Below are 12200 nucleotides of genomic sequence, written 5' to 3'. Positions count from 1 at the left end.
GATTCTCACCTCTACACATTACAAAGAAGCCAGGAGGCCAGATGAGATTGACACAGTAGGTCAAATAGCCACTCAGCCCTGCTAAAAGTCCCCCTCATGCCAAAAAGGCAATCTTCAAGTATGCAATTCTAAGAAGCATTATCCATGATCTTACCTGTCCCCCAAAATGAGTTAACCTAACCTCAGAGCCAATCCTATATCTATGCTGAACTGTAAATCTGAAATCTTAGAGTTTCCCAGCCACAGAATGTATCCTGTGGCCAGTCTGATCAGAAGAATACAGTAGCCAGATAGCAGCTCTGCTCATTAATGGTAAAACCTATCTTCATCTCATCAGATAATGAAACCCACTGAGTACACTCTAACATCAGAGAAAAAGCAAAAGTCAGCCAATGAGAGAAAGCACAAGAATTACAGCATGTTCTGAGTTATTACCAAGTGACCCTCTAAGAATCAGAGTCTAGACTAAATAGTGACGGTCTATTGGTGCCAAATAACACTTTCAAAGGCCATAAAAGAGGGCTGTCTCCTCAAATGTACAGACAACAGTGCAAGAACACTATGAATAAGCAATGAATCTTGATACTTTTAAAAGAAACAGGAAATTAAAGAAATTCCTTAACAACCAATAGCTCAATGAGGAAACTGAAAATATTTAAAAAAAATATTTTGAGACAAAAATGAAAACACAACATGCCAAAAGTAATGGGATGCAGCAAAAGCAGTTCAGAGAGGAAAATGTATAACAATAAATGCTATGAAAAAGAGAAGAATCTCAATATTACACTTCCATGAACCAGAAAAAGAAGAAAAGGCTAAATTTAAGAAACTAAAGCAATAAGTAAAGAAATAAAATAGCAAAAAGAAATGAAGTAGGAACTAGAAAAACAATAGAAAAGATAAAAGTAGAATTTTACAGACATAAACAATTGTTTGCTAGAAAATTAGGAAAGAAGATAGAAAGTCCAAATAAATAAAACCAGAAATTGCAGAAGAAAGAATATACATCTGATAGCTGAGACATATGAAGTATGATAGAGACTATTGTGAACACTTATAAACCATCAAGCGGGTTAACCTAGAAGAAATGGATAAATTCCTAGACATATACAAGCTACCAAGACTGTTTCATGAAGAAACAGCAAATCTGAATGTACCAATAACTAAGCAGCTGTATTAATAATAAACTTTTATTAATGAATGACCCGGAACTTGATGGATTTGCTATTGAAATCTACAACACATTTAAACAGCTAATACCAACCTCCTTCAAAATATTCCAAATAATAGAAAAGTTAACACTTTCAACCACTTTTTATAAAAGCAGCATTAGTCTGATATAAATACAGATAAGATCATTAAAAGAAAATAAAATTATGGGCCAATATTGCCAATAAACACAGATATAAAAATCCTCAATAAAAAACTATCAAACCAAATTCAACAATGCATTAACAAAATCATTTCCCATATCAAGTGAGATTTATTCTGAAGATATAAGAGTCAATAAATGTATTGCATCACATTAGCAGAGTCAAAAACAAAAAATATGTAATCAGCATCTTAGATGCTAAAAAGCATTTAATTAGATTCAATATTTTTTTCATGTTAAAAACTCTCAACAAATTTTAACTATAAAAAGAATGTACCAATACAGTGAAGGTAATATATGAGAAATCCTCAAATAACATTCATTCAACAGTGAAAAATCAATAGCCTTTTCTTCAATATTTGGAACAAAAAAAGACACCCATTCTCACCACTTCTATTCAACATAGTTTGAAAATGTTTTCCAGACTGATTAGGTAGAGAAAGAAATAAAAGGCATTCACAAAAAAAAAGCAAATGTGAAATTATTCCTGTTTGCTGAAGACATGATCTTGAATACATAAAAACTTAAGGAAATAAAAAAGTTAGGACAAATAAACATACAGTATATAGGTAGAATACAAAATCAACATACAAAAAATCAACAGCATTTCAATACAAAGAACTATCCATACAAGAAAGCAAGAGAACAATTATATTTATAATAACTACAAAATAAATGAATCAATTGATTAATAAAACAATATACTTAGAAATAAATTTCATGAATGAGATGAAAGATCTATTTTTTGGAAAATATACAATGTTGATGAAAGAAATTGAATAATAGCGAATAAATTGAAAGATATCCTGTGTGCATTGGTGGGAAGAATTAATATTGTTAAATGTCCATATTACCCCAAATAATCTACAATTTAAATAAAATCTCTATCAAAATCCCAATATGTCTCATAGAAATAGAAAAATGTTTTTATATTCACAAAATAAAGCAAAACAAAAAAATTGCCAAGGCAATCATGAGAAAAAATAACCAAGTATAGGTCTCATTTACCAGTTTTAAAACTATGTTACAAGGCTACCATAATAAAAGCAGCATGGAATCAGCATAAACAATAGAACACAATATAGAGCCAAAAAATTTAACATATGTGTATGTGGTCAAATGATTTTTGGCAAAGGTGATAATAGGCAAAGGAAAAGATAAGCCGCTTCAATTAATATTGTTGGAAAACTGGAATATTCACAGAGAGTGAAATTGGATTCTTATTTCATACCATACACAAAATTAACCTCAAAACAGATTACAGACTTAACAATAGGACAAAAATATCTAAAGCTATTAGAAAAAGAACAGGGAGGAAACTATACAACATTGCTCTAGGCAACAATTAAACAATTAAATCCCAAATTACTGGCCACAAAAGCAAAACCCAATAAATGAGATTACATCAAACCAAAAAGCTCCTGCACAGAAAAGGAAGCAACTAACTATGTGGAAAGACAGAGTCTAAATTGGGAGAAAATATTTGCAAGCCATATATCCAATTTTAAGTTAGTACCCAGAATATACAAAGTACTCAAACAAGACAATATAAAGAATACAAAATAAATAAATAAATAAATAAATAAATAAAATTGGCAAGGAACATGAATAGACATATATTAAAGGAAAATGTACAAAGGGCCACTAGCTATTTGAAAAAAAAAATGTTCAATATTACTGATAATTAGGGAAATGCAAATTACAACAACAATGAGATATCATCTCACACCGGTCAGAGAGGCTTTTATCAGAAACAATGAAATAGAGTTGCTTGTGAAATGAGGAAGAAACAGAATCCTTGTGTAGTGTTTGTAGAAATGTAAATTAGTGTAGCCATAATATCAAACATTATGGAAGTTCGTCAAAAAACTAAAAATGGAAATACCATATGATCCAGAAATCCTACTTCTGGGTATGTAGCCAAAGATCTGAAATCAGTTTGTCAAAGAGGTTCTTGCACTTCCATGTTAACTGCAATTCTATGCACAAAAGCCAAGACACTGAACCAAGCTACCAAATATGGTGTGCATGTACGTGTGTGTGTATGTGTGTGTGTGTGTTTGTATATGTGTGTGTATGTGTGTGTGTTTGTATATGTGTGTGTGTGTATATATTATATGTATATATAAAATACATTTATATACATATATATAAAATCCATACATATACACACATTATATATATATATATACACACACACACATATATATATATATATAATGTGTGTATATGTATGGATTTTTTAAAAAGAAGAAAGGTCTGTCATTTGCAACAGCACGGGTAGAACTGGAGAAACAATGCAAAGAGAAATATCCAGGAGTGTGTGTGTGTGTGTGTGTGTGTGTGTGTGTGTATATACATACACACATACATACACACACATACATATATATGCATATTCTTATGTTCCTAGTAATATTGGGAGTCTAAATCAATTGAAGTCAAAGATTCAGAACATAGAATGCTGGTTAGAAGTCGAAGTTGAGAAAACAAAGATCTGATAATCCAAGGGTATAAAATTTAAAACAGGAGAAATTTTTTCTTGTTGTTTTTGAGATCTATTGGATAGTATGGTAAATAGAGTTGGTGTATTCTATATTTCAATATTGCTAATAGAGTAAAGGTCAATTGTTCTCACAACAAATAGTAAGCATTTGAGGTGATGGATACATTAACTAGCTTGACTTTATTTTTCCACACTGTATTCATAAATCATAACACCTCCTTTTATCCCCATAAATATATATGTATTAATTAATTTTCAATTAATGATAAAATTTTCAATTATTATACTAAAAGGTAACAATAAGTATCAAAACACCAAAATAGGACAAAACTTTTAAAATTCACATTACCTAAGTTTAAGAGTTTCTATTACAACATGATAATCAGGCTTGGTATCCAGCAGAAGAAAAGACACAATGCAAAGAATTAAGATCCCATTAACCAACCACATGAATAGAGCAAATAGATTTTTTGACAAAGGAGCAAAGGTAATTCAATTGGGAAAAGAATGACTATTTTACCAAATTGTGCTATCAAAACCAGATTTTCATATGCAGAAGAAAATAAACAAAAGACAGAGCTAAAATGATACTGAAAAATTAACTCAAAATGGATCCCAGATTTTAACAAAAAAAAAAAATGCAAAGTGAGAAACTTGAAAAACTCTTATGAGAAAGTCTGCATAACCTTCAGTTTGGTGACAAGTTTGCAGATATATCATATAAAGCTCAATATATGAAAAAAAATGATAAAATGGACTGTTTAATGACATTAAAAATGTTCTAAGTAAAAGCAAAACAAAAGCTTGCTCTATAAAAACTATGTTAAGTAAATGAAAAAAGAAGACACTGACAATGAGAACATATTGGACAAACATATCTAACAAAGCTACTTCTATCAAAATCATACTAAGAATTTTTAAAAATAATAAGGGGAGACTGAGGCTCCATGTGCTACAAGGCAGGAAATTTCACTTTCCTTTTGGGTTTGCCATTTTGGACTTCCTTGTTTTATTATCTAAGATTGTACAACGTAGTTTTAGAAATACATTATAGATCCGTGTTGTCCAATGTTGTAAGTAATAAATGGATCTGACCGTTTTAATTTAAGTTAATTGAAATAAATAAAAATTCCATGCTTTAGTTGCACTAAACACCTTTCAAGTACTCAATATTTATATTGGACTAGTGGCTACAATATCAGAAAATCAAAATTTTAGACAATATCATCATTAGAGAGTGTCCTTTGTTGTAAGGGACAGCACTATGTAGATTGTCTAAACTGCTCCAAACTTTTGCTATTTTTGTCAAAGCTAATTATAAATATTTCAAAATAAAATTCTGTTTAACTCCTTAGGGTTTTTTTCTATCAAAGGTCTAGCTTCAAAAGAACTTTCCCAATTTCATAGCTACTTTATCAGATATATTTAATTAAAATTATAAATACTCTATTGTCTGATTAAAAAAAGTCATAAAAGGTAATTAAGTTTTAAAAGTTGGAATATTTCTGGAGTGATGCTAATGTTTTAATAATTTTATAATTCTAATAAACAGTGTATATTTGCTTTTGTATCAGATTTATCAAGTTAAACACATAAAAATATCTTGTGTTAATTCTACTCTTTTCTTTTTTTTAGCCCATGGTGAGCATACCACTAAGTTACATCCCAAGTCAAATTTTGTTTCTTTGTATTTCTTTAATTGGGATGAGATGATGTGATGCTGAAAATAAACTTAACTCTCCTTTCCTCCTTCCATTATCATAGTACATCATCCACTATAATAGCAGTTCTCATAATTAACAATGTTCCAGATGTTTTGTGTTCTTCAATTTGTGTGCCCATTTTGCCCAATAGATTACGAACTAACAGAGAACAAAGATTTTCTGATTTTTGCTTCCCCCCAAAATTTAGTATAATGTTTTGAAAAGAATAAGCACTCAAAAATAAATTCACTGAAACAATGGTACAGCATTAATTTAAAGGAAAAATTTGTATAAACTTATGGCAAATCTCCTATAAGCATAAAAACTTCCTTTTACAATTGCAACAGAATTAGAATGTGTTCATTTTAAGGCTTAAAATAATTATCTATTTGTTTACTTGCTGGTTTTCTCACTGGTTTATTTTGACAATATAATAAATGTTTATATAAAAAATAACAATAAACAAAGTAATTTTTCTTCACTACATCCCCTATATCACATTGGGTAGGTCTGTAAGATTCTCTATTTCAGTTGTCAGGGCCATTTGGCTCACATCTAAACCATGTCTTCCAATTTAATCTTTATCATTGATAAAAGTGATGATGTAACCTCAAACTGGTAATATATTTTTATATTATTTAACTTTATAGAAAACATGAAGGGAAGAAGGTTGCTATTTATTGATACTTCCCATAGTCATTGCCACCAAGGACTACACTACTAATATTTAATTTATACTGGAACCAATAAGAAGTTACTAATAGTATTTGAATTATATAACGTAGTTGTGTTATTTTATAACTAATCAATGTTAGCAATCATTTATTTATGATACAAATAAGAAGAATATCAATGAGTTTTTGTAAGCAATGATAAATCCTTTGGGTATACAAGATTCTGAGTCTCTATACACATGAATTAGGAAGCTTAGAATCATTTTAATGTTCAGACACATTTTTTTTATCATTTTTCACTGAATTTGAGATTACCATAAGATATCTCAATGTCTTTGCCCACAGCCAGTTGGAGAGATGACATCCCTCTTTTGAACCTCTTTGGTTTACAATGTAACCATCTCTTTTATCACATTAGCTGGGAATGTTCCAGAGACAGGAACTGAAAACGGAATATAATTTAAAAAATATTAGGAAAGTAGTTGAGGATGGGGATGAAAAAATACTTTCAGCAATGGTGACTTTATTTTTTCTGAATATGTAATATAAATTCCATTGGATGACTTCAAATTAACAGTTTTTCAAAATATATCCACATATTAATAAGTTAAAATGATATGTTAGAAATAAATATTTACATTCTTCCTTACTATATATACACTAATCTCATATAGGATAGAATATCTACTCTCCCAGCTGAAAGAAATCTCAAGTCATTATCTGGGTCAGCACCCAGTAAGACAACAAAAAGAAATTTTAACCATGTTTTATCAATATGCTATTTGGAGAGAACAAAAACAGCTATTTTATTCTATATATTCTGTGTTTTGTGAGTCACTGTGAAAATGACAATATTGAACTTACAGGTGTTCTTCTATACAACAGATAAACAAAACCACTATATTCAAGATGTAAATGACAATAAACCTAGTGTATTTAAAAATATGTCAATTATTTGTATGCCCTAAAATTCATTCAGATAAAAATTTGTAAATATCAATAGAAGTAAACTTTATTGTTCATTTATTCTTTAATGAGAAGCAACTTTACTGGGTACAACTTATGAATATACCTAGAAATGTATTCTATTCAGATGTTAAGAAAAAAAGCTGTTCTTTCCTTTTTGGCTTCTTAAGGAAGCCACGGGCATTAAACATAAGGAAATAGAATTGAAGACAAAAAGGAATTGGGTGAGGAGTGCAAAAATCAGCCTGTTATTGATAGTAGAACAAAAGTAAGTATTAAACCATTTAAAATAGGCATCCCTGATATTTCCTTGTGTCATAGATACCTTGCACATCCTAAGTGAACCTTCCACAGTCATTTTCAGATTAATATTTTTAAACATATAAACTACACAGTAGGGTTTTATTTATGTGTCCATCTTGCCCTGTAGTGACATGCTACAAAAATATCAAATAATATTTTATCAAAACATCAAAAAGCATGTATGAAAATAATAACATAAAATTTTACACAAACACAACAATATATAGCATGATCTAGTAGCAGATATTACAACTCCAGTTATTTTGAATTGGTGTGGGGACTAAAGATACTTCAAGATATTAAAAAACCTGGACAATGACACAAAAGCCATCGTCCCTCAGTGCAACACTGGCTATATGTCAATAACACAAATCAGATTTACTGTCATGCATATCATAAGGAACCACCCCTTTCAATACCTTTCTAACACTGGTCAATTATGCATCAAGATAGAGCTGATGAAGACATTCTTTTTCTTACATGTAAGTATTTTAATATTGAAATATTAAAGAGTTCGATTTTTAAAACTGGATCTAAATTCAATGAAGTAGATTAAGATTTTAGAAAATTAATCAAAAGAAGGTATTTTATGATAACAAATAGTAATATGCATTATATTAATAGCAGTATAATATGAAAAGTAATATACATTATGTTTAGATATAAAATTATTTTATCTTCTAGAAAATAGATTAGTATTTCACTTGTGGTCAATTACATAAGATTATAAGCTTTGAAACTACAAATATTTAATATGATAATGAATAATATACCTGAATGATGTCTATCACATTCCCCCAAAGTACATGTATGAAGGCACGAATTGGTGTCAACACACTTTATATACAACCAGTGATATGAAAAATTGTGCTGTATACATGTAATAAGAATTGTAATGCACTCCACTCTCATTTATTTAAAAAAATCATTAAAAAAATAAAAACAAAAAAGATAACTGAATGAAGATAAGTAGTAAACATCCAAAGCCAGATAATATATTAAATAAATAATGTTTTCTTTCAAAACTGAAAATTTTCTGTCAGTTAAATATTGTACAAAAAAAACACTCAGTACTAAATTAAGTGTAGGAATTTGAAGAGCAAATGCACTAGAGACAAAGAGGAGTTGATTGTTGTAATACTAAGTATATACTGACTAGAATTTTTATTTGGACAGATACATGTTTTAAACCACACATACTCATAGAGTTTATCTGAAGTAACAATTTTTAAGCAAAGATTTCTGTTGTCAAATAATTTTTACTTATGTGCTCTCTTATTGTGTTATAAAATGTGTCTTATTAATCATAAGATTCTGGGATAATAAAGTATAGATAAGAATTTCATGAAGTTGTGCATCTTTACACCACAGCTTTGAGAATGGCAAATAACCAGTTGGGCTCCTTGGCACGTGCCTGTAATCCCAGGGGCTAGGAAGGTTAAGGCAGGAGGATGACAAGTTCAAAGCCAGATTCAGCAATTTAGCAAGGACTTAATCAGCTTAGTGTGATCCTGTCTGAAAATAAAAAAATCAAAAGGGCTAAGGATGTAGCTCAATTGTTAAGCCCCATTGGGTACAATTCTTAATGCCAAAACAACAACAAAAAACAATGTCAGAGGCAAACATGACATTGCTCATATGTTTGCTCTCATGACCTATTGTGTTTTCTCATTGGGAGGTAACAATAACTTTGCTGCCTTGTGGACTAGCTGGTGACTCACATTCAACAGAATTTAACATGCTGCTCAATAGCACTGAGTTTTAAACAGAACAAGCAGGCTTGGAAAAATAATAATAATAAAAATAATAATAATAATAACTATTATTATTATTACATACAGAACATATAGTTTTAAGAGTACTTCATATTTATGAAGTTTTAGATAATGCTTTATGCAATGTCTTGAGAAAATTAAATTCCTAACTCTATTAACAGTGATAAACATCACTTATATAGGACACAGTCAGAAGAATAATGTAGGGAAAATTCTCACTTGTATAAATCACAGGGCAGTTCAATTGTTGCCTTATAGGGTTATGTAATATAAGGCTTTCATTCAATTTAACAAGCAGCATTATGAGGGAGGGAACAAGATTACCTGGGTCTGAGTTAGGCATTATGATATAATCCATTTTATACTGAAGTATATGTGTATTGGATAAAGGTGTTATCAGATTACCATCAATTTTCTCATTTGCAAAATGAAACAACTATGCTGAGAAGCATCTGGGATATACATTAAATTCAAATGAAATAATGTCTGACAAACTGCTTTAAAGCCTTCAGAACATTTCATTATGCTTTCATTTATTGTTTTAATCTATTTTGTCTTTAATGTGGCAACTGTAGCAAGAAGTCTCCCCTAAAATCTCAGGTTGAATTATTTTTTTTCTTTGTGGTCTCACAGTATCCTGGGCTTCTGATCAAACACAAACAACTCTGTACTCTTCATTTTTCCAGTGGTAGAGTGTAGTAAAATAAAGGTGCTAAATAAATGTGGTTGCACTATACTAAGTTAAATTTATTGTTATTTTTTTAAATGGGAATTAGTCTTTACTACAAACACTGATCATATTTTTAGTTGCTATTAACAATCTGTAATCACTGATATTTTGGTTGGAGATATCAGTACAAAAATAAGCATAAAGGAAAAAGATAAAAGAGAATTTTTTACTATCAAATAGCATAAATAGAGATACAATATAAAAGAAATATTCATCATTTACAACCTATTTCACATCTCATTTTCTTTATTCATATTATTTTATTTCTCCCACAATTGAGATACTATTGAGATATAAGTAAGGCTATATTAGTTTCATTTAATGGTACATGAAATCTTTTGAGTCTTTAAGTACTTGAATTTTTATTTAAAATTTTTGTATTAGTGCTTTAAAAGTGGATGTGTTGTACATTGTACATTTATTTTTTGAACAAGCACTGGGATGCAATCCAACTATTTCCTTGGGCATGGCACAGAAACTCAAGTCATTATTCACTGCATGAAGTCCTTTAAAGCAAAGAAGTGCCCTCAGCTGCCTGCACTCACAATATTCCCTGTAGTCATACTTCATGCCTTTTGCTTTATAAGCACATTCAATACATTTTTCTCATTGAAAAGGAGGTATTCATTTACCTGATCTTACCTCAGTTACCACTATTCATGTTGATTATGGAGAAAAAGATAATTTTCTGCAACTGTAAATATCTCTTAGTCTTGATACTGTTACTAGTCCCCATATACATTTCTAGGTACTCGTAGAGGCACTTCAAATTCTAGGGAGAATAATTGCACATTTTTAAGTATTTGGCCATGCCAGTGCAATTCCACCAGTCACAGTTTTCAGTTAATTAAGTTAATTGGAAAAGATATTTTGAGCATTAAAGGAGAAACAGCCTACATGGAGAATGCATTTCAAATTGGGTAGTTGCTTTTAAACTCCAAAAGATCCACATTATTTATAACAGACATTTTACATATCTCATGAAGTCTAGCAAAACACCATCAAAAAATTGATAAGACCTCTTAAATCATACAAAATATCAAACATTTGCCCCAGATTTTCTTTTCAAATAATTTTAATTAGTTCTTATTTTTAAACTAAATTGGTTATAAAAAGAGCAATGTACAGTGACTTCTACCAATATAGAGGAAATCTATCAAAAGTGACTGCAGTTACCTTGGCTGGGTTATATAAATTTTTCACAGGGGGACTCACAGACTTGAGCAGCTGTAACTTGGACTGTCAAAAGCACCATCCTGGAACTATTTGAACAACCATACACAACGAAATTATAGCATTTTTTTTTTTGCAGATATGAAGCATGAAATGCCTCCACTGGCAGCAAGCTTCTCTATATTTAGCTTGTAGTAACAAGGCTGCCAGACGGGACTTCTGCCTATCTACATTTTCATAATAACCTCTCAGGGTACAATTAAATATCTCATTAGTTCAAAGCAGTTCTGTAATCTGAGTGATCCATTTAGTGTTTTATTATAGAGCCTTACTCTGGTCACTTTGTTTTTTTTTTTTTTTCTCATAGCCATTAGTTAATATCTCAGATCTCAACGAATTGTTTAAATTGCATCATAAAGTTTTTTTTTTTTAAAAAAACTATAGCTTTAAACATTGTATGTCATTCTCTAAAGAAAATGAAAAAAAAATCTTAAAATTTTGTATAGAAGAATTATATTTTAATGTTTTACTATAATAATACAAAAGACACAAGAAATGTCATTTGAATTAAGGCCTTCAATTCTACAATTGAGAATAGTCAAAATAATGTCTAACAATAAAATATCCATAAATTTTACTATGAGAATGATAAAAACTAATAACTCCTCTCTTTATTTAGTATATTTTATAATGTTAAATATTAATTATTTATGTCAATATGATTATGTTCTTTATCTTATAAATATTTTTCAAAAGTCTTTAGCTTGAGATATTATAATAAGTACTTTTTTTCTCAAATCAATAGTATTTTTTCCATTTCTTTTATTGGTGCTTTATAGTTATATGTAATGGTGGGATTTGATGTTATATATATGTACATGCAAAAGATACAACAATATAATTTGGCCAATATCATTCCCTAGTATTTCACCTCTCCTAGTCGTTCTCCCTTCCCCTGGTATCTTTCTTCTACTCTACTGATCTCCCTTGGATTTTCA

The sequence above is a fragment of the Marmota marmota genome, unplaced genomic scaffold (assembly GCF_001458135.2).
Source record: "Marmota marmota marmota unplaced genomic scaffold, marMar, whole genome shotgun sequence".
Taxonomy (NCBI): domain Eukaryota; kingdom Metazoa; phylum Chordata; class Mammalia; order Rodentia; family Sciuridae; genus Marmota; species Marmota marmota.
This window is presented reverse-complemented; position numbering follows the sequence as displayed.